Source organism: Nyctibius grandis, chromosome 1, assembly GCF_013368605.1.
Source record: "Nyctibius grandis isolate bNycGra1 chromosome 1, bNycGra1.pri, whole genome shotgun sequence".
Lineage (NCBI taxonomy): Eukaryota > Metazoa > Chordata > Aves > Nyctibiiformes > Nyctibiidae > Nyctibius > Nyctibius grandis.
The window spans coordinates 54,274,872-54,299,770 of NC_090658.1; the positions used below are offsets into that span (position 1 = coordinate 54,274,872).

General features: G+C 40.2%; 1 protein-coding gene across 1 annotated transcript in view; it reads right to left on the minus strand.

Moving 5' to 3' along the window:
* TAB2 (TGF-beta activated kinase 1 (MAP3K7) binding protein 2) overlaps window positions 1-24,899 on the minus strand; it is a 75,627-nt gene that overhangs the window by 50,287 nt on the left and 441 nt on the right. The window lies entirely within an intron of this gene.

Below are 24,899 nucleotides of genomic sequence, written 5' to 3' on the forward strand. Positions count from 1 at the left end.
AGTTCCCCCAGATGCTCCTCATAGGACATACCCTCTAGACCCTTCACCAGCTTCGTTGCCCTCCTCTGGACTCACTCCAGCACCTCAATGTCTTTCTTGAAGGGAGGGGCCCAGAACTGGACACAGTATTCGAGGTGTGGCCTCACCAGTGCCAAGTACAGGTGAACAATTACTTCCCTAGTCCTGCTGGCCACACTATTCCTAATACACACAAGGATGTTGTTGGCCTTCTTGGCCACCTGGGCACACTGCTGGCTCATGTTCAGCTGGCTGTACACCAATACCCCCAGCTCCTTTTCCACTGAGCCACTTTCCAACCACTCTTCACCCAGCCTGTAGCGCTGTATGGGGTTGTTGTGGCCAAAGTGAAGGACCCAGCACTTGGCCTTGTCGAACTTCATGCCATTGGTCTCGGCCCATCTATCTAACCTGTCCAGATCCCTCTGTAGAGCCTTCCTACCCTCAGGCAGATCAACACTCCCACCCAACTTAAGTGTCGTCCACAAATTTACCGAGGGTGCACTTGATACCCTCATTCAGATCATCAATAAAGATATTAAACAGGACTGGGCCCAGTACTGAGCCCTGGGGAACACCACTAGTGACTGGACGCCAACTGGATGCGGTACCGTTCACCACCACTCTCTGGGCCTGGCCATCCAGCCAGTTCTTAACCCAGCAAAGAGGGTACCTGTCCAAGCCGTGGGCTGCCAGCTTATCCAGGAGAATGCCGTGGGAAACAGTATCAAAGGCTTTGCTAAAGTCCATGTATGCTACATCCACAGCCTTTCCCCTCATCCACCAGGCAGGTCACCCGGTCATAAAAAGAGATGAGGTTGGTCAGGCAGGACCTGCCTTTCCTAAACCCATGCTGACTGGGCCTGATCCCCTGGGTGTCCTCTATGTACTGTGTAATCGCACTCAAGATGATCTTTTCCATGACCTTGCTGGGCACTGAGGTCAGGCTGACAGGCCTGTAGTTCCCAGAATCCTCCTTCCGGCCCTTCTTGTGGATGGGCGTCACATGGGCCAGCCTCCAGTCATCTGGGACCTCCCCAGTTAGCCGGGACTGGTAATAAATAATGGAGAGCGGCTTAGCAAGCTCTTCCGCCAGCCCCCTCAGTACCCTTGGGTGGATACCGTCCGGTCCCATAGACTTGTGAGCGTCCAAGTGGCACAGCAAGTCTCTAACTACTTCCTCCTGAATTATAGGGGGTCTATTCTGCTTCCTGTCCCTATCTACTGGCTCAGGGGGGCAGTTGCCCTGACGATAACTGGTCTTACTGTGAAAAACTGAGGCAAAAAAGGTATTAAGCACCTCAGCCTTTTCCTCATCCCCGGTCACAATGTTCCCCCCACATCCAATAAGGAATGGAGATATTCCCTTGATCTCCTTTTGTTGTTTATGTATTTATAAAAACACTTCTTATTATCTTTTACTGCAGTGGCCAGATTGAGTTCTAGTTGAGCTTTCACCTTTCTAATTTTCCTTCTATATGACCTAGTGACATTCTTGTACTCTTCCTGAGTTGCCTGCCCCTTTTTCCAAAGATCATAAACCTTCTTTTTTCCCCTAAGTTCCTGCAAAAGCTCCCTGTTCAACCAAGCTGGCCTTCTTCCCTCACGGCTCGTCTTTCAGCTCATGGGGATGGCCTGCTCCTGCCCCTTTAAGATTTCTTTCTTAAAGTATGTCCAGCTTTCCTGGACCCCTTTGTTATCAAGAACTATTTCCCATGGCACTCTCTGAACCAGTGTCCTAAATAGGCCAAAGTCTACCCTCCGGAAGTCCAAGGTAGAGGTTTTGTTGGCCCCCTTCCTTCTTTCCCCAAGAATCGAAAACTCATCATTTTGTGGCTGCTGTGCCCAAGACAGCCTCCAACCACCACATCTCCCACCAGACCCTCTCCGTTTGTAAACAGCGGGTCTAGTGGGGCACCTTCCCTGGTGGGCTCACCAACCAGCTGCGTTAGGAAGTTATCTTCCACATGCTCCAGGAACTTCCTAGACTGCCTCCTTTCTGCTGAGTTGAGTTCCCAGAAGACATATGGCAAATTAAAGTCTCCTGCTAGAACAAGGGCTAGCGATTGTGAAACATCATCCCACTGCTTGTAGGATAGTTCATCTGCCTCTTCATCCTGGTTGGGCGATCTGTAACAGACTCCCCACCAGGCTATCTGCCTCGCTGGCCTTCCCCCTGATTCTTACCCATAGGCACTCGACCTTATCATCACTATCCTTAAGCTCTATACAATCAAAACACTCCCTAATGTAAAGAGCCACCCCACTGCCTCTCTTTCCTCTCCTGTCCCTTCTGAAAAGCTTGTAGCCATCCATTACAGCACTCCAGTCATGCAAGCCATCCCACCACATTTCTGTGATGGCGACTAGCAAAGCACAAAAAAATTCAAATTTTTTATCTATTCCAAGCAAGGGAGAATACTTGCCTTCCTTCCCCCTCCCCCCCCATTTATACCATGAAACTGAGAACTGAAGTAAACTGAGACCTAAAACGACAGAAGAACCAGATCGGAAAAGAAATTAAAGAATCTAATTGCCTGGTTGCAGGAAATTTGACAAGTAATAGGAGAGCCCAAGTTTCTGGACGAAGAATCAAAACATTTTGCTGCTTTCTTTCCCAAGTGGACCCATAGTTACATAACCACCTTTCTAACTGTATAATGACAAAAAAAGGAATTCTTAAGAAATCCCACATTATCTCCTGAAATCTTAAACCTTTTCAGAGCTTTTAGCTACTTATTGTACCTACTCAAGAACTGTGAATTTCATTTCTTGCAAAACTTCCTGTTGCCCTCACCTTCAAAAATAAAGATTGCTATTAATCTTCCATCATCTGCAGTATACCAATGTGGTTAAAGATGGAAGCAACTATCTCAACATTACACGTATTCCAAGCAGACAGCACAAATGAACAGAGGATGCTTTGATTTTATAGTTCTTCCATTTTCTAATGATCCATAGTAGTTCAAATCAGTTTATGTAAAGGATAATAATTTTTATACAGAATTGACAGACATATGTTGTATATATTATATATTTTGACAACACAGAAGTATCAAAGCAAAACCCACAATTATCCTTTTCTCCATTCCACAATCAAAACAAACTGTACTGATGAAAGCTGCATCTGTGTGAGGAATATTTTGCCAGCATGGTATAACTGTACCTGCACCCCAAATACACAGATTAAGCCATAGGCTATAGTTTCACAACACTTTTTCCACTGCAGTACTAGCTTAAGCAGTCCTCATCCCTCAGCTGTGCTGGCACAACTGTTTGTGCAGCTGAGCAGTGAGGCCGGTCAGGGAATCGATCCAGGTTAAAAATAATATTTTTCTGATGGTAAATTTCACAATCTGCTTTGCTGCATAGCCACCTGGAACATTAACTAGTTATATTAGTGCAACTGAGGGGCAAGGCAGGAATAAGAAGCTAAGGTCAGGGCAGCTCACGCCAGTGTTGACATGGAAAGAAGTGCTCGTGAAGCTACACCCTTGGTCGTTAAATGTTTTGGCATTCCCTTATCAAGTGTATTATCCGATCAGTGCAGAATAGAACAGGAGAATACTACCCCAACAAATGTGTAAAAAAAGCACAGGAGGCTTCCACACACTTCTCAGGAAACACTATGCAAAGGCTATAAGAAATTATCTTAGAAGCTATTATGTTTTAAAATAGAAGCTTCAAACTGCCCCCCTTCCCCCCTCATCATTCCCTGTTTGTGTGGAACAAGTGTATTCTATCATTTACTGTTTCTTTCACTAGTTCACACAAAACCTGGTATTGGATCTCTGCCCTTCAGGCAAATGGGCAAGATGCTACTGCATTTGTTCTCCACAAATTCTGAGCAATGGAAAAGGAGGGGAAAATAAACTGTAAGCTAGGACAGTAACATCTATTTACATCACCTTTATATGTAAGCACATTTTCTGTGCTACTGATAAAGTAACAAGACGACTAAAAAATATACAATTCATCTCACAATACCAGCTACCCTGTTTGTGTAAGGGCTACACCCTACCTCCTTGATAAGATTTTAACCTTCAGCAGCAATAGGACAAGCCTTTCTCTTGGTGATCTGCTTTACTCCAAGTTTTTCAGTCCAAAGGAACTATTGGATAAACATGTCTACAAGGCCACGAAAAGGTGTGAACCCTTGCTGCTTGCACTCTATTGATACGAATGCTTTCTACTCCTGGGGTCAACAGCTATTGGCACACAAACTGCTAAAGTTTATCACTACGTGGATAAGGCTTCCAGACAGAAGCTGGTTCATATCGTATCAGCATGGCGTGCAAGACCCAGGGAGCACACACCTGTGTCTCAACCATGTTAAAAAACAGCATCCCTGGCACATAATCTTCCTCCTCCTGGTTACATCACAGTTTTTGAAAGGATTGCAGTTAATACCCAAAAGCAAGTACATGCTTTTACTTACAAGAAAAAAAAAATCTAATTTTGGGAGCAGTCTATTATTTAAATTCATATCTTATTCACATATACATGCTTCACTCTTAGGCAAGTTGATTTATTAACTTTTCTGAGATGTGAATGAAAATGTATCTTTTTAATGTTGAAACTGAAAATATATCAAACAGCTAAGTCTGACTTTTGTAGCTTCTTTCTATGAATTTCCTTCAAAGCATTCATGAGACATTTTAATGCTATCAACTTAGAAAATAAGGAATAAATGCATTTTTTCACCTGTTAACTTCAGATGTTTATAATCAGATTTAATTCAAAGAACAGTTTAGAATTTCAAGGGAGGAACACTGTAATTAAAGCATGAGTCTTTTAAAAACTATTCTGAATCAATATTAATGCCAAGAACACACTGTACTCTTTCCAGCCATCCCTGGGCAGAGGGCACTTCACAGAGATGTATCATGAACAACAGATCTTGTTTAGTATTTTGATCTTTTATTAAACTTCCAAGGAATATTACAATATAACAAACCAGTAACAATAATACATTAAAATCTGTTGACTTGGGACTTTTTTTTCTTAATACCTCAATTGAATGAATGAAGTGTTAAACACTGACACAGGCTTAATTCAGGTTAAGACAGAGTTACCGTCTATCTTGAATACAACTTATCCCATCATAGATACTTATCCTCCCAGGAGTTAAGGTTGTGCAATTCCAAATCCAATCAGATAAAAATAGCAGCCAGAAGTGTGCACTTCTTCAGCAGTTAATGATAAGCAGTGTGTTTGTCAGGCCGAGACCAAATGATTTTAAACAACTGATTGTCCTGTAGTGTAACTCCGCAGTAGTCTATACTGTAAAGGAAGCATCACACTACTGAAGTCCTGAGACAGTAAGCTGTTTTCTCATCTGGTCTGAAAGCACCTCTTCAGGGGACAGGTTTCGTGGCACTACTCTGTTACGGTGCAAAATCTGATAAACTCACAGTTAAACTAAACTGTAGTCTGTGGGAGCCCACAAACATACAACTTTATTTAGGTACTTGTTTTAGCACCTGATCACAGTTGTATAAGACCAGGTAAGAGTCATGAATTTTGATGTGCCCAAATATGTGACCCAAGACAAGTATTACCTGTTTACGCACAAAAAGTAAACCGATTTAAAAATGCATGTTTCCTCTTATGTAAGTCTTACTGTATCATTATGGTAACACAGATGCACCTAAATTAATCTACCTTCTCAGAAGATACTACAACAGGTAGTTGAGCAAACAACAACAGCTTGCTGTCAGAGCGGTTCCTTTCTAAATACTGCAGAGTTCTTTTGGTAAGCGTCCTCAAGTTCAGCGTGCTGCAACAAAACTTTCACAGAGTTCTGAGATTAATCCTTTAACAGGACATCGTTTATTAAAAGCTAGCAAGTTATCTTAAGTGAACTTTCTTCGTCTGTTTATTATATTCCCACCCTCATTCTTCTGTCCCCTCACACCTCCAGTTCAACCCAGTTTAACAGGTTGCTGCTGCCACCTACCGGAAGAGGCCTTACTCTCCCTTCTCCTCCATGGTGACTTCCCCCTGCGTCTTCTGCTCACTGGACACTTCACAGACGCAATTCCATTTGTTAGTATAGCAAAAAGGTATTTTTTGGTGGATAAGGGGAAGCCTGAATTAGTCTCTAGCAAATTGGGCTGGCTAGGAGAGGGACCTAAGAAGAGCCAATACAAGGCCACATGTAGGGGAAGAGCACAGACTGGGGATACATTTCCCTTGTTAACAGGAGGGGACTGTTAGATTGGCACTCTATTATTTCCAATTATAGGAACAAGCAGAATGACCACTGAACTCTAGAGCTAACAGCCAAATAGCATGTTGCTAGTTATAAATAAAGCGACCACTGCTACTGCTATCATCAACAAATACCTAACCATACCAATATTCCTTACAGCAACCATAACAAGTTGGCTTCTCAAGCCTACCACTTTCACATACACATTTAAAGACACTTGAGCCTTTAAAAATAAATGGTTAGCTGACTTTGGGTACCTTCTATAATTCTTGGTCTTGCATCATTTTGTGATTAAAATAGTCTGAAGTACTGAATTAATATGAAGTAAAGGTCATATATATTTGAACCCAAGCTTTCAGTGAGTCTGCAAAGAGTTAAGACAAACTACTCTTTTGTTAGCAGCTGGGCTAGTACTCATCACTCTGGTAGGAGAACAGAAAGTAATCTCGGAACACCAATTCGCCTTTCCACTGATCTCCTTAAAACTTGAATTAAGTCCCCTGAAGCTGCAAGTGAACTAATGCAAAGAGACCAAAATCAATTCAGTCTAAGTGTTAGATATTCCATGACCACATCCACAGAACAGTTCTACCCCAACATGAAAAAAAAATACCGTTGTCCACATCATGGCACCAGACGTGCAATGGTGACACTTTTGATCAGGTCCATATTTTACCACTCAGTTGTGAAAACCTTCAGAACACCAAATTTTCAATTGGATAGTTTTACAATTGTAACTTTACAACAAATGTAATTTTACATGAATTACAGTCATCAACAGCATGACTAAAAGTGTTTGCAATTCAAGTTTTAAAAGTAAGAAACAGTCATCGAAAGAGATTGCCACAACCACATAAAAATGAGCTTTGCTTTTCTGAGAGGCTTCAGACAAGAAAGAAGAAAGGAATTCTTATCAGTACTGTTTCTTTTTCTCCCTTTCCCTTTGCTTCATTCAAAACAAGCAGCAGTTATACCCTTTAATGGAGCAGATTAGCATTACGGTCTAAGTTTTGGCAAATACTAAGGTATATGGGAAGGCACTAGGCTCGACAGTCTGCCTGACAGCATGGAAGGCAAAAGAGTAAAAACCAGCCTAGAAGGTTAGGACTCTGAGCCGTTGTAAACTCAGCACACTTTCAGTTTCACATTTGGCAGTAATGCTTTTCTACACATTCTGAGAATTTTATCTGACTGAAAGACTTGGAAGGGAAGGAACTTGTCTTACTCTTGCAGCCCTGTCCTCATTTCTCTCCTGTTTTCCCCTTTCATTTCCACATCATTCAGAGTCCATCCATTCCAAAGATTAAAAAAGGAAAAAAATAGAAGCACTCAAAATTAATCTAGAAAACCTTGGGTTCTTGTGGTTTTTTTTTCCTGACGGTTTTTGTTTGGTTTTCAAAAAGATTATCCCCCCAAATTTTTAACCTTGAATTTTTATACTTGCAAGCTATGTTCTGCACCCTTGAAGGACAGAAGCTTGTCTTTTAAAAACATTCAAATTCTGACTTCAGGAGCTGGGACTCAAAGAACGCTAAGTGCCACGCAGCTCATTGAAAAACCACTATAGTTGGCACAGTGTTTTCTGTCGCAACTTGTTCCTGTCATCTCTTCATACACATCCTACCAGTAAACAGAAAATACATTCAGAAATCTCAGCACAAATAAATTCAGAAACCAACGTTTCGATTACCCTACATCTCTTTTTCTCCACTCTCTCATCTGTTAAAGAGCAACCACAACAAGAAATTTCACTCCAATCATAACAGAAATTCTACTTGCTACAATCAGCAAGACAAAACCAGCTACAGATGTACTTTGAAACAGATCTGCCACTATAGGCTGGAGGAAAAGGTTAAAAACAAGTATAGAAAGAGCACAGTACAGATTCCCTTGTAGGACGCTCAGGAAAAACGAAGAACAGAGGAGAAAGGTCCTGAGAAACAATCACTAGTGAGAAAAAAATTGACATAGACACTCAGTTTAAACTGCAGACTTTTGGAGGGGGACGGGTGAGTTAAAAACGCCTACTAGAAGCAGTCTTTGACTACCCTCTATAGTGTTCCTTTAACTTATGTGTTACTGATATAAATCCTACCAAGTACTGTTTACAACTACAAGGTCCCCAATATAGAAGTCCATTTGCCTACGACGACTTGCTGATCCAGTTCTTGGAAAATGCAGCTGCTCTTGAAAGATAATTTTACTGTCTCCTCTGCTAAAACTCTTATCTACTTCAAAACACAAGACATCAGCATGATTTTAAGACTCAAAGCTCAGTCTCTCGCCCTCTAATTCCAGCAGTCTTCAACATTTTAAATTTCATTCTCTCAGTCCAAGAAAGAGATGACTGAGCTGCGAGAAGAAAACTGCCTCAGCAGCTCCCTACACAAAGTTGGATGACGGATTTAATATGTAGGGACAATAACAACAAAAGTAGTCCCCCTTTTTTTTTTTGTCAAGAAAAGAAAAAAATAAATGTAAACAAACATGATCGTAACTGAGAAAAGAGGAGTAAAAGTCTTAGATTATCAGACAAAACCTCCACACACACAGCTGTACAGTCTGATGTCCCTGACTTGCTATTGCTGATAAAAGCAAATGTCTGTTCCTCATGCATGACTTTAAAGGTAAAAATAAAGAATGCATACAGAATAACAAAATAATTTAATTATGTAACCAAGACCTTTAAGTTATTATATTGCAAATACTGAAAACTATATCATGGTCCCTTAACAGAGCAAAGATACTTGGAACATCACTATGCCCAACTGCTGAAGAAAGAGGGAAGAAATTAAAAAACTTCTCCCTTACGAACATCTGGAACCACTGAGCTTCTTTTAAAAAAACCAAACTGGTAACAAAAAACTACTAATTCCTTTCCCTCATTTAAAAAGTGAGGAAAGAACCTTGAATCAGAACTGTCAGGAGATTTGAATCTAACCATAAGAGATGAAATTAATCATTTAAGCCTAATTGAAATCTAGCTTGTTTAGAATATCCAGATACAAAATTAGGTTCTCCAGCTTTTCAAAGAAAGTAGTCTCCATCTTGCTCTTTACACTTTTCACATACAGTTTATTTCTTTCTGCTCAAGAGCTTCAACTAAAATGTTTTATTACAAACAATATCACTTTGAAATGCCTCATACTACTTCAATCCAGAAAATAAACACTGTCAGTATATTAAAATGTTTCACACATTAATTAAAGTATACCACGCAAAATTATTACACACGTCACAGTCTAAATCTTTTACCAAAATGAAAAGCAGAAGTCAGAAAACATTATCTCTTTTTTAAATGCAAAGGTTTTTTTGAGGCAGAAAATGACTAGCTAATGCAAACAGTCATAAGTTTCTCTTATTTCAATGAAGTAAAAGCAGATTTGTTCTAATGGGGGCAAACATTTTTGGTTCTTTTAAGGATTTGGAGAAGATTTCCATGCAAGAGTTTATTCAAAGAGGTCCTCTTTTGAGAACAGAAGGTTTAAAGATACAGTGTAATAACCAAACATATGATTAAAAGATACATCTGAAGATCAAATTGAACACATCTTCAGTTTTGTGCATTGCTGTACTTCATTCTACCCATAGTCTCCTGAGAAAACAACTACTATTATTAAAGAAAAATGCTTGAACTTTCCTTGCTAGGCTTATAATCAAAATTAAACCCTCCTTTTTCATTTTGCCACACAAAAGTTTTTCCGATTACACTTAGAACTGGCATAGTAGAACAAGCCTCAAGGCAGTATCAAACCCAACTCCCTCACTCTCCTCAGGCATGACCAGTGATACCTTGTCCCACAGCCTCCAAAATGGTGACGTCTCTTATGGTTAACTCCCATTCCATAGCAATTTGATCAGCTGAGAGGTGGGTAGGTGGAAGAAGGCTAACAAGCAAAGAAAAAAATCCATCCACTCCTTGAAAGTACACTGACCATTTTCAAAAGACTTCCACCTTTCCTAATAAATATGACGGTATGACCTATCACTAGTGATCAGTAAAAAGAGTAAGACGTGTGACCACTATCAGTCACTTAGGTATTGATGAGAAAGTCCCATGTCCTATTTCCCACAGAAAGCAATGGGACCAGCGGACATGTAGTCAGATAACTAAGCAGCTAAGTACCATGAGCTCCAACTTCCCTCCTGTTCCCTAATCATAAACTGAGCAACTATAAGGTAACTTCTACTCCATTCTCATTTACCCTGGATGACTCACCTTGAGAACCATCTCAGTTTATTTAATGAACTTTGAGATTTAATTTCCCAGCAATCCTCATGCTATTCTCTCCTGGTCAAGGAGCACAAACGACTGCGTCACACACACTTTTACTTCTGGGTTGGTTGAATATTTTCTTTTCCATTCTTCCTCTCTTTACAAAACTCAAACAATTTCTTTCATTGATAGGAGAGGTGTCACTGGTAAATCCAGCATTTGGGTAGATACCTACTGAAAGCCAGACTCTGGCAAAAAAATAAATTCCTTTTTTATCTTAGTCAGGGACTTGACTTGTTTACTCATAATGTTTCAATGATAGTAAGGCTGGGTATTTCAGCCACTCCTTAAAATGCAGTTCCAGAACAATTCAATACTGCCACTGTCATTCCCCCTGCTCCCAGGCATGCATTCCTCCTCTCCCTCCTGTGATCTAAGCCAATGGTGGCACTCATCTGATCCTGCAGCAAGCCAGTTCAGAGAGCAAAACCAGGGACAGGGGGAAGTAGTGTTAATTTTCTGCTAGTTTAGCTTTGAGTCAGATGAATGCCAGTGTGAACACAGAGAAAGGAGCAGTGCCAACGTACACCGATTTACAAATCCCACCCTTAATTTTTCCTGAGGACAATCTTGGAGGAGGGGGGAAAAAAACAAGTTTGTACTCAACACTAAAAGAGACTTTTCTGATTTTACATTACCTTAGCACTAGAATAAACATTTAGGAAGTTAAACACCTAGTCCAACCACACAATGCTGTCTCTGGCAGCTGTTACAAACAAATAACAATGTGGGCCTCTAGGGTAAGAGAAAGGAAGAGACATACAAGTTCTACAGAAGCAACACAAAAAGGGTTAATAACAGCAAACCACTTCCTTGAGTTGTTAGCAGCTAATTGGAAACAACTGTGTTAAAAGACAGCACCTGAAGTAAGAGCAGGTGGAGAAGTTTCAGAAGACTGGGAGGTCACCACCAAGAGGGAAGCTACTATCAAGAGGTTGGGAAGACAGACAGTACCATAAAAAAAAAAGAACGGCCACGGAAGTCCCCTTTTCTGTCTATCCTCTTGTCTAGAAGGGGAATTGAGGCCCTTGGATATGAAGGATGCCCATGTTAGGAAGAGGCCTACAGCTGGGCTGCCATAGTTTTAGGCTAACAGAGCTTGACTTTGTATCTAAGTGCAGTTATCTTCACTTGTGAAACTACACTGGCAGAAGGTTCTAGGGTAACAGAGGACGACTTTGACACAATAGCTACCAGGGAAAGGAAAGGGAGAAGCGTGGTCATGGAAACTTGGGAGTTGTTTTCTCTTTCTTCTCTGTTAGTTCCCAAACTAACATACGTAAGGACAAAACCAAGACCACCATTGCAACATTTGGGACAAAGCCTCTAGTTTCCACTTATTTTCTGCCAAATTCATAGTAGTAGGGAAAAATAAACAAAAATCCATTAACCTGGGAAAAAAAAAAACCTACACCAAGATGAGGTGACAGACACTGACAGGCAAGAGTTAAATAGAAATACTTATGGTGGTGCCAATACACCTTATTTTTCCTGTTGCTTTTCTTCAAGGAGTGTGTTTTATACACAAGGAGGGAAAAGTCACAGACAGATGTCTAAACAGCTGTTCCTCTAACTCCCTATTATTTTTCTGTACTTTTCTTCTAGAATAAAATACAGATTTCCTACCTAGGAACTGATAATACACCATTTGAAAATTTGCTATTTTTCCCCTGAGTTTCCCATGTTTCACTATGAACTTTCTTCAAAGAAGAGAAGAATGCTACTTGCTCTCCAACCTTCTGTAAAGGAGAGAGAGATGCAGTCACTGCCCTTCCTGCTATGTAAGGGACTAACACCACCAACCCTTTTTTCCGCACTTTACTCCACACAGGATTCAGGGAGAGGAGTTTAACAAGGTAAGGGGAGAGGAAAGCTGGGATGAGCAGAAATGCCTCCAGTATTCAAGGCTTCTCAATACATATCGTTTCGTGCTGTTATAACCTTTAAAAGACGGCCACTACTCCTTTTACAAACTAACCTGTCTTCTACCTTAAACAGTATCTCCTTACAAAGGTCCTGACACCAGATACAGACTAACAAGACAACCAGATACTCAAAAGGAAAAAATTACAAATAGCCTGCTCTGAAAAAGACAGGTCAGGAAAGTAATAGAGGGAAGATGAGAAAGAATAGAAAAGATGCCTCATAGCACAAGGCAAGTAAAGAGCTTTTTAACCTTGCAAAGTCCTCCACTTTGTCATGCTGCTTGGGAAGTAAAGAGACTCCCACAATAACAGCAAGATTTACAGAAGACTAAAATCCACATTAAAAAATTCAGAACATTTGCAATTAAGATTCTGTTCCTGTCTTATCCCTATTCCAAGGCCCTTTCTTGCAAACTATGGACAGGGTGGGTAAAGGGAAAGTGCAGAAATAAACCATTGTTTAAAAGCTAGAAATCAAGATCACACTACCATCTAGCAGCAAAAATAGAAAAGAGTTCTCTCAAACTGACATACACGTATTATTAAACTATGAAATCTAACAAAACTTTTTAATTATAAAACCACCAATATTTTGGACTTATTAACACATGCCAAAAATAAAACCAAAGTTAATGTTTAACTAATTACTAAAATGGCAGTTAATAACAAATTTTGTCATTCTAAAAATGAGATAATTTCCTGCTCCCTTTATTAAACACTTAATCCTCCCACTCAGATTTTGACCTTCCCCTGTGTTTACTGGATATCATATCTCCTTATAGACTTCACTTAAGAAATTAGCTGTGTTTTATCTTTCTCTTTACAACTGGAGTTAAACACCAAAAATATAAAACGCACATACAAATAAGAAGAATTGTTAAGCCTCAGTGTTTACCTTCTAACCACAGGTATAGCCAGATATCGGGTATTTTCAGGAAACTAAAAAGAGCGCTGAGATCCCATTTTATAAAAACAATTATTAAACAACTCCATGGAGGAAAAGTAACTCTGCTAGTCTGGACAGCCCTTTACAACTTAAGATGTACCAATACATTTCTTGCATTTGCAACGAAGATAAGAGGCCTCTTAATAGAAGTAGACTGACTTTTGAAAGATAAGATGAACAATGTCACGCAGATGAAGTTGCAAAGAATTCGTAATTATTATATTTGCTTCATATTTTAGAAGGATTCAATTTTTCACCCATTCCAATTTTCTAATGCTTGTCCTGCAAAAAATACTAAGCCATGGGTTACAGGCAGGCATAATTCAAAAATGCAGATGTGGACTTTTCACAGGAGCTGGCAAGAACAAAGGTACGAACAAACTCTTGTGCTTTAATTTTGTGATAAAAGCAGAATTTTTTCCCCATGAATAAACAGCAAAGTATTATTTCTTCCAATTACATATAGTTTCATCCTCACAATAGGTTCAGAAAGGATAACAAAGCAGTGACAATAAATCCCTAAGTTCAGAGGCAAACAAAGCTGCACTGCTAGCCTTCTCCTAAATCAATTTAAAATCCTAGTCAATACATGTACATCAGAAAACAAAGCTTCAAGAGACAGAGAAGCTGTACTGCAACACTGAAATGTGAAATGAGAAAGTGCTTTTGAAATAAGTGGATTTTGACAGTCTGAGTAGTCACTGTAGGCATTCTGCTACGTTCACTGACATGACAGTGTAAGGTGATGAGTTGCCCTTATCACAAACAGGCAAGTGGCTTGAAGTCACACAGACAAAGCTGAAATACTATTTTGCTCTAATAGTCCTAAAAACTTCAAAGCAGAAGACAACTGTTTTTTAATTAACAAGATCCCATGCTAGTATAACTGTGGATATTTTTCTAGCTGAAGCATGAACTATATTATGTTGAGTTTTTCAGTATGAACTATATTATGTTAAGTTGCAGGTCTCAAGATCTCATTTGCGTTGGCAAGAATTTCCCCGCTCATTGATGGGGAGTGGAAAAAACGTTCCGGAGAGTTGCCATTGGCTCTACACTGAAGAAACACAAGCTACAGTTTGGCCTGTTCTTTTGGCCAGTTTCAACAGGAAGGAAGCCTGTAGCTCCATCAACTCTGCTAACACCATTAGGTGGTACTTTAAGATACTCTCTGTCACAGGGAAAATCCACAAGAAAAAATTAAGCAAAACCAATACAATAAACACAACCAACAAACAAGAAAGAATTAATGTCAATCTTCAGCACCTAGATAAGGCTTAAACACTTGTGTTTTGTACAGCATTTTGTACACAAATGGACATAAAGCTTTAGCTTGAAAAAGTTGTGTCTGCCAGCACAGAATCTGAACACGCAGGCCAGATTGGCAACTACTGTTATGTTCTGAAGTCCATCCAAAATCTGTAATTTAAAGAAAGAGAACACCTATAGATTAATTTTAATTTACTCATCTTTAAATGAAACTTTATATTCACTAAAATGTCTGAATAGCAGATTATAATTTAAACAGATTCACCAGGTTCCTCTCATAACCACTACAGGTTATGAAAGGCTCTAACTCTAGGCCAGCTCCAACAACACTTCCCCGTAGTACACAGGTGAAATGGGAATATCTTCACAAAACATCTATTTTGCTATGCCATTTTAACCACATCTTTCCTCCAGTATTGACAAGTGCTGCACCTTGTTTCTAAAGGATTGTCTCCATCTTTCTTTCTTTCTTTCCATAGTTTACACACCTCATTGCAGTTGTGCTTACCTATTAGCCACACTTTCACCAGTTTTAATGGGACCTGAATCTCCTACTCCATTGCAAAACAGAACTACAATATTTAATGACTAAACACCTTAGAAAAACCTAGTAATTCTTATTGACAAAGAGAAAACTGCTAGGATTCTTACAGGCACCATCACTTAAAGCTCACAAATTAAAACATGCCTGCTGAAAGCATTTAAGAGTCCTTGATTATCTCCAGGTAACAGGAGAAAGATTACTGTTACCTTCTTTCACCCAGGTAGGCCACTGGTGAAGACTTCACACAGTGGTAGAATCCACAGACGTGGGTTCTGTGGTGAAGTCAGTTCAACTTGTTCCTGTCCTACTTTTTGAAGGGCTAGCTTTTAGTTTGCATCATTTCGGTGATTCAGTTGACGAGCCTGTGAACAGCTGCAGTGCCACAGCAGGCAGAGATGACTTCTTGAACTGGTCTTCCTGCTTTTCTATCATAGCACCACTCTTAGGTCTACAGTTTCATGAGAGGCTTTCTTCATCAACAATGCCAGCTTAATAAACTCTTATGTCTTCTCCTTCTTCACCATACCTCAGGTTTGCAAAAAAACCTATTTGTGGGATCATACTATAAACCACATCAGTGAACTAAGGGGAAAGGACGGCAAATCCATACACTGTCACTGCTGTAGTGCAAAACACCTCCCCTCAGTGTGAAGTTATAGGAAACTACTGAACCAACTCCTCAGCATCAAGGGCTTAGTCTCACTCCACGAGATCCACTAAGACAGTTAAATAACAACAACTTTTTCTGCTTAGTTTTCTGATCCTCAGTACATAGACGGACCTGGCTCACGGACAGATGAGACAAGTACCAGAGACCAGCTGCTTGTGTCAGTGAAAGAAATCTTCCCTGTTCAGTCACAGCAAACTATCAGACTGGCACCCAATGCTCACAAATGCTTGCATTCTTCCATTTTTTGCTTTAAACCTGCTACCTCAAACCCAATTTTTTTTACATTACTCCAAGAGTATTTCATTTACGTAGAAATACTGACCAAAAAGTTAAAGCATTCCTTTCATGGCAGCAAAGGCATATTTTGTATCAATAAACCAAAACTACTCACCCAAGTCAAGGCTGAAACTCTTCCAGAAAAATAACACCATTTTGCATGTGTAACTGCAGCTACAATAGCAACCTCTACGTGCATACAGCTACCATTACGGAAGGATGACACTCTTTCACGCATCCAAAGTGATGCAGCCATGTTGGTACCATTCACATCTTTGACAAGACCCACATCACCAGAAGAGTGAAGATAACAGATTATCATACAGATTTTTTTTTTTCTCTGCAGTATGTGTATGAAAGCACTACTGGGAGAACTGATATTTTCCTCTCAGTCTGGAAACCACAGGGGTTTTCAACCCCTTGCAGGGGAAAAAAGAAACAAATAATGGGTATTTTCTCTGAACCTTACTGCTTAACGCATCACCTGCTAGAAACAAGACACTGGAGAGAACAGAAATTTCCACACTCTGAATGACAGTTCTCTCCCGCTGCTTACAATTTATTCTCCTTCATCAGATACTGTGGAACAGGAATCCCAAGAGTGTTGTGCTTTAGGCCTGGGAAAGTAAGATCAAAATGTGTTTCTTGTAGAGGAGCAGGAACCAATTCTTTAGCAACTCCTTTTACACATAACATTCATGCCAAGTCCCAACTCAGATACACAACAAAGTAAGTTAAATTGCTTAAAAATTTGCTAGTGGTCAAATTTATCCTTGTATTCAGCTCATTTTACAAAAAAAGTGTTCTCATTCCCAATCCTGAGTGTAAGCATCATAGATGTGATCTGCTGTCATAATCTTCAACAGAATTCCCAGCTTTGATACACCTACCTCTACCCTAAGCAGCTACCAATAAATACAAGCCAGTGAGGGTCTAACTCAGGTAATTTCACATTTCTCGTATGAATCATTCAGACAAATCTTAAAAGTCGAGTCAAAACAGCTAAATGAGTTACAGCTATTAAAGACAGTTTTAATTATTTTTTAAGATTGGCACAGTTTAAAACGACTGAACAACTAACAAGTATAACAGATAAAGGATAACACATACTTCGCTAAGTGTTTTTGTCTAATCCAATATAAGGATCTTGATAAACAAATTTTATTATTCACAGGTCTGCAAACTCTTCTGGGACTGACTTATTTAATATATGTTCATACAGTGCCTTGCACAAAAGGGTCCAATTCAAGTCAAGCTCTCTAGCCAATACCAAAGCATAAATAAAATATAATAATCTGGTATTGGCAATTATTCTAGCAAGAAAGTTTAAAATACACAGTTTGAGACATACACACACAGAAAAAAATCTTATCCCTATTTACCAAAGACGAAAATTTTAAGAAAAGGGAACAAGACACCAAAATTTTTAACTGGAGCAGCTTCATAAGCCAATGTGAAACATACTGCTTTGTATCTATCAACCTAAAATGTCTTTTTAAGCATATTTTGGTGAGCCCCTAGAGATTCCCTGTTCCCAGGCTTAAACCTGTTAGATTAAAGAAGGCTCTCTAAGAAAGATAACCTATTATTCCCTTTCAAAAAATAAATGTTTGTCCAACAAATGGAAAGTAGCAGTTTGAACCAGTTGAATGAATTGAAAGAAATACAAGTACAGAACTGTCCTGGTTTGGCCCAAACCAGGCCAATTAGTCTTAGAGAACCCAAGGTCACTGCTAAATTCCTCACTGCTTACAAGTGAAGAGCCAAAGGGGGGTCGCAGCTGCAGGGGGGAGCAGACAGGGCAGGTGACCCAAGATTGACCAACGAGGTATTCCATCCCATACATGTCATTCTCACTTTCCTATTTATCACTAACCCACTGCCTCCTGGAGGTGGGGCCCAGGAGGGAGGGGCCCTCCTGTCTCCCACTGATTGGTACCAGCTTTGCCAATTCTCCAGTTAAAAGCCTGCAGGTGTGATGGCAGGGGAGCTACTGCATTTTCCCCTCTGCCTGTGCTGGGGGGAGCAACTCTGCCTGAGGAGGATTTCCAAGCTCTCAGTCTTGGTTTTGTATATATTTGTATATATTTGATTATTTCTATTATTATTATTATTATACTCTTTTTCATTATTATAGTTTATTAAAACTGTTTTAACTTTCCAACCCATAAGTCTCTCTCCCTTTTCCCTTTCCCTTCAGGTGGGGGGGGGGGGAGGGTTAACAGAGAGCATCTGCCACAGGTTCAATAGCCAGCCCAGCTTTAAACCATGACACTTTCTTTTTCTCTCATTCTCTCAGGAAAGCCTAAACAGAGCTGGGGCAAACTTAGCAACTGATACTCTGAAGAGGAAACAGAATGAGAAAGAAATGACAAGTGCTGAACTAGTCTCTTAAGAGAGAAGAAAACTTTCCAAGAAGAAAGATTAGAGCAAAAAAGAATGTCAAAGAGAAGTACAAACAAGACAGCACTAACGTTTCCATTGTAAAGTATCGAACATATATTGCCTAGGCAAGGGACAGGGTGAGTGAAGAAATGATACGAATGAACAGATCTCCCCTTTTCTAGCTCACCTACAAATATGATAGGATGTCAGGAAAAAAAAGGTGGTTGGAGAAGATAAATTCCACATGGGACAGATTTTTAGAGAGTCAAGAAAAAATAAAAAAAATATGAGTGGTGTAAAAAGACAGGAGAATATTGTGAAGAGATATGTAGCACAGCACGGACACAGGAGGTAGAGACTTTTCTAAAGGGTTTAAACACAACATGAATTGACAAAGGATACAATTACATGCCACACTGTACAACTGCATTTTTTTTGAAGTGCGTGCTTTTTTCTTTTTCTTATGTAGGTGAAACAGTTCATAGTTTTTTCCACCTGGGGAAATCAGGCTTAAGACTTACATGGGAAAAGACTTTTCTGCATCTCTAACCTTCAGTATAAAGTATAAATGGATTGCTCCCCCCTCAACAGCTTCAGGAAAACAGACAATTGATCTCGATGTACATATTAGTCACAGCTTCTGAGGTACTGGATCAGTAACAAGTACTACTGTCTGGTAGGGTGGTTAGATTCTGAAACCTACTGTATTTTTTTTCAGTTAGTTTACCCTGCTGAAAAAGCAAGACATTCTGAGAACATATTGATAGACAGAGGGATCAAACAAACAAGTTTACACATATACAATGCAATTTCCTTTGAAAAATGCATTCTAAAGCCCTAACCTCGACAGCCTCTACGAATTTTTCTAAGAATTACTCCCTAAACGTACTTATGCTTGATCTTTCTATAAGTCACCTACGAAAATACTTGATAACAGCAAAGCATCTTCTTGATCAATAAAGATATGCTGCAGTAAATGAAATTAGAAGTTTGCTGTTAAGAGTATTTCACATGTCTGGCAGGGATTTCTCACCCATTTCTACTAGCATTATCTACAAAACAGAGGTATACCAGATAAATACTTATTCCAAGATTCAGTGAACTCCATAAAATCTTTAGTCTGTAAAAATAAAAAGCAAGCAATTTCAGGCTTATTAAAACAATTTGATGCTACCATGGCTCATCTTCACAGATAAATCTATTAGACCTGGGAGTACATTAAACATACCATTGCATGTGACAGCCCACAGAGGCATGACCGAATTATACTGTTAGCATGAGACAAACATCTAAGTCATGTTATCTAAAGAAACTATAACTACATACAATGTAACAATAAAATAATGCTTTTGATAATATATTTCGAGAATAACATGTATTTCTTACACAGCTTTAGCAACTCCTCCCTTACCCGTGCACATTCCTGCCCTGTGCTGCTACACGCACTAGGTGTTAGGGCAACCGTGTCAAATCAGACCCATACAAACACATCTGCAGGCTCAGCAGAAGAGGCTGTGTGTGCTTGGAAGCAACAATATCACCAAACATCCAACAGCCACCTCACCCTAAGAGTTTCTATCACTGTAGTCAAAAGCATGCCACTGTTACAACACAATCTTAGCAGCCCAGCAGTCTGCTCAGCTACCTTACGTATCTCTTTTTTTCTTTTTTTTGCAGTCTTCATCTTCTTAAGAACCTATTGTAACATGATTTTTGTTTAGTAAACCAAAACCGGCAGCTGCTGCTAACCTTCCTCTAAAGGAACTGTCCCATAAATAGCAGAACTAACAAAGGCCTGGTTTCCCATAGATTTGCATTCCGTCTCAGCCATGCCCCCGTGTTCCAAGTACTCACATTCCACCTCTATCCCAGATGCCTATTATCTTACCCCTCTCTTCCAAGCACTAGCCACAATATACTTAACCTCTCATGTCCTCTAACTACTGACTGAAGAAAAGAGTACTGCACTTCATATCTAGTTCTTACCCACAGACAACTGTTTGCTGGCCAACTGGCAGGCTAAATACAGGTAACTGCTAAATTCATGCAAAACTTTTTTTGATCTTACCCAGTGAAGGCATCAATTTTAACAAAGCTTGTTAAACGTTATTAAAATGTAAAATCTTTGAGACCTTGCCCCTTGGCTAATTTCTTTGCTGAAATTAGCTGATGAGCTCAAAATGTATTGAGATATAGGATTAAAGAGAACATAATTGCTCAAGAATTGTGTCCTTAGAAAGGTGAATTAAAGACAGTTTATACACGACACAAATATATAAAAACCAACAGCAACTCTATTTCTTTAAAAAAAACACCACAGAAAATAGGTGCATCTCAACATAAACAGTTGGACTTGATGCTCTTAAAGGTCCTTTCCAACCAAAACAATTCTACAATTCTATGATCTTATCCATGTAAGAACAGGTGATTTTGAACTCCCAAATCACAAAAGCTGCTTTTCCAGCATGTCTAATTAACTAAGGTTTCTTAAAGAAACTGTATTTACACCTTCTATTTGACCTTTTAGTAAGTATTTGCATCCTTTTCAAGCGCATTTTAAAGGAGGTGTAAAAGTCTCAAAAATAAAAAAGGCTTCACAGATTTAGTGAAAACTGGCAGCACTGTAGAAAAAAGAAACTCAAATGCATGCCTTCAGTGAGCGGAAAAGCAGGTGGAACTCTGCCTTCTCCACTGGCAGCCCCAGCAGACCAACCAGCCAGAGTGCACATAGCACCAGATCTGATTAATTCTGGAACAAGCTTTAGATACTTAGTATTTGAATGCTTATCTAACTTAAGAAAATCACCAAAGCAGTGAGCATATATAGTGGCTTTGTCCTGTTCTTGGCAAATTCTAGCAAGCCTAACAATATCATGATTACTAGGTGCACAGTTTTGTTCTGTAGGTATATGCAACCTACAGAAATGTACGGGCTTTTGCTACCACTGTGCGTTCCTAAGTCAATGCTTTTCTAAACACTAAAGGGAGCACAAGTTTTACATCCATTCTGAAACACCGACTTTCAAATAATGGAAAAATTAAATTCTGCTCATAATACAACCAGGATCTGAATGAGTTTTAAACCATTCAACATTAAAGACAGTGAAATTTGATCTTCATCTGCACTCAGAATAGGAAAGAGCGATACATTTTCCATATTGCTACAAAAATTGATTACACATAGCATTTTTCTAAGAATATAATGCACATTTTAAACAAAAGAATCCTTTGTAAAATTCTGTGGCCAGATACTACCTTAAACAAAGTTTATTTAGCACATTACTATAAGTTATACTTTTTTCCACTAAAAAAAAAAATCCAACACATTATAAAATATTAACTATTTAACCACACCTACTGCACCTATGGCAACAAGAACATCCTGAGTGACACCATTCACTGAACAACGGACATGTTCCAAGAATATCAGGATACCATATACAAACAACATAGATCTTTCAACTTTAATTATGTCAAACTGTTTCACTTGGTTTCACTAGAACTCGATTACTACTGATTAAGGAACACCAAAATCCAAAGGCAGCATAATACAAAGTTAGAAAGAACTCAGTAAACATCTGTACACTGTTTGGAACACTTTCTTGTATGAGAGTTGAGCTTGCTGATCAGTTCAATAAAAAAGTTCCTAATTTTACCATAATTAGGTTAAAGGACTACATAAAGTTTTGTCAGGGAATGCGTTAATATTATGTCAGTGATTTTTTGGTGAGCATTCTCAAGAGAGGGTGAAACTGAAACAACTATTATACTGAAACCTCTGACTACAGTTAAGAGTTTATAAAATTATTATTCAATTGTGAAGCTGACAGCTTTCTTGCTCTCACAGCTGCATTTAAATATGTGGAATCCAATCCAGACCAGTTTGCTTAGCAGGGTTCAAGATGTTTTAGAACATCCACCAGCATTTCTCCTGTTTGAAACAGAAAGTGTATATTTTGCCAGTTGAGATAACCTACTATGCAATTAAAGAGAAAAAACCCAACTTGAATCACTGCACACATTAGTGGGAAAAAAGCTAACTTTCATTTCAATCATTTAAATATTTGAGTTTTGAGTATAGCTTTAAAAAAATCCCGTTCTGAATCACTGGAATTTTTGTTCTATTTCCTGTAAAAGCACCAACAGCAACATTGTTCAGCATTCCGCTTGCAGCAGTTCAGAAAAGATCAGCCTGATCCCTCAGTCCTAAATTCACAGTCATTTCACAAACTTTAGATCACATCTGACCAATTTATTTCTTACAGTGTTTCCAGCCATGGAGATCATGATAAGAAGGTGGCACTTGCAATAGGATGAAGAGCAATCTAGTTTTATGTTTCAACATACACTCTCACAAAGAAAGAGTTTGCCAAAAGCTCTTTAAGTTCCCTAGCAAAAAAACAAAAAAAAACAAACAAACAAAAAAGTTTGCTGAGAGTAATCACTTCAACAGATGACAGGTTTAATTCTACAAGGCTTGAAAAGCATACCAGTTACCTATACAGCCAAAGACCATTACAAAACAACACAGGACCTCAGCCTTCAAAGCAATGACATGGTGAGAAAAAACACTATCTTCTTCCATTCTGCCACTGCTGGAAAAGAGAAGTTTCGACAAGGACACGGTCACAGGAAGAATGCCCTTTTTCAAGAATTCTATTTTTATATCAGCAAATTTAAAGTAAGAGAGAAGAACCCTTTGACTTCTCTTGATGTTGAGAAGGAAAATGGTTTACATTTCACAAAGGCTTTGAAAGCTGGTGTAAGCAAGGGTAGCGTAGAATAGCAAGAAGATGGCACTGCCCCCACATGTAATAATACGGATGATGCTTTATCAAACATCTCTCAGAAACAAAACTGGGATGACCCAAACTGAGTATCTCTTCAACTCCAACAGCCTTCCTCCCCTCTTCCCCTTTGCAGGCTCTCCTGTGAAGCAACATGAGAAAAAACACCAAGGTCATCTCAGTTTTTAAAAGAAATCAAGAGTCAGCTCAACGTCCATTCTGCCACAGTGCAAGCCAAGGTACTACCTACAGCTGAGCATCCGTAAGTTTAACATATGGATAACAGCCACGAGTGATTGAAACTTTCATTTAAATTTAAGGGCAGAACTTAACTGAAGCTGATGACATGTGTCTCCTAGTTTGTCAGTGGAACTTCCCTCTTGCCAAAAGCAGATATCAGAATTCTGAGGTCAGACAAAACCCTATTACAATAATACAGATAAAGAACAAATAATTGAAATATGCATATGAAATATGCATATGAAATGCAAGTGGCTGGTTATCCGGTAAATCATTAGCTAAATTTACGATGACTAGAAAACCACACATGAAACCCACTCCTTGCTAAGAAGTATTTCTTTGGAATTCCTTTTGTAAGTATGTACTTACTATCATTGATACAGAAACAGCTACAGGTCTCAGGCACTGCGGAGCTACCAGGTAAAGCACAGAGAACACAAGGTCCTTGCCCTGGAGGCATTGCTACATCGAACAGGACTGAGCATTCAGACTTTTAATACAAGCCTTTCAATGAATGAGACAAAGTACTGCACACCTCCGCACAGCGTTCCCAGGTTTCTCAGAGGGACAGGACAGAAAAACAGAAGAAGGAAAAAAGAAACCGTATGCATCTCCTCTCTTCGAAATCCCTCTTATCAGAACCGCTTCAAGAATTTCCACTCAACAATTAAACTGACTTGAATAATGGAAACTAACGTCCCAAATATACTATATATGGAATCGAGCCCAGCCAGTCCCCGCAAAGACACCAGGCACCGAAAAATCACACCTCCGACACTGTGTTACTCATCCGCAAATGGCGGAGTCTCGCCGGGCGCACTCACACCTGTCACCTGCTGGGCGCCCGGCCAGCCCCCCTGCCCGCCTGCCGCCTCCCCCCGCCCGGCAGGCCGCCTGGCAGCCTGCTGCTTCCGCCCCTCCCCGGGCCGCCGCAGCCCACCGTCGCGGGGCAGGCCGGGGGGGCCCCGCCACGCACGCCGCATCCCTCCCCGCGCGGGGGAAGCTCCAGCGACTCGCCAAGGAAAATAAGTTTCCATCTCTCGCTGGACGCCCCGCTGCGCGACGGCTTCCCGTCCCCGTCCCTCCCCTCCCCACCCCGCCGAGGACGCTGACTCCCACCCGCCCCACCACACCGGGATGAGCGGGGTGCCGGGGGCTGCTCCCTCCCGGCGCACAGGCCTCCCTTGCCCTCGCAGAGCCCGGGGAGAGGAGGCGGGCTCCGGGAGCGCCTCGGGCCCCCTACCCCTCTCAGGCCTGCGGACCGGGCCGGGCCAGCCCCCCGTGCCTCTCCCTGCAGCCCCCCGGGGATGGGACCAGTCCCGCCAGGAAACCAGCCCGGGGAGCTGCCA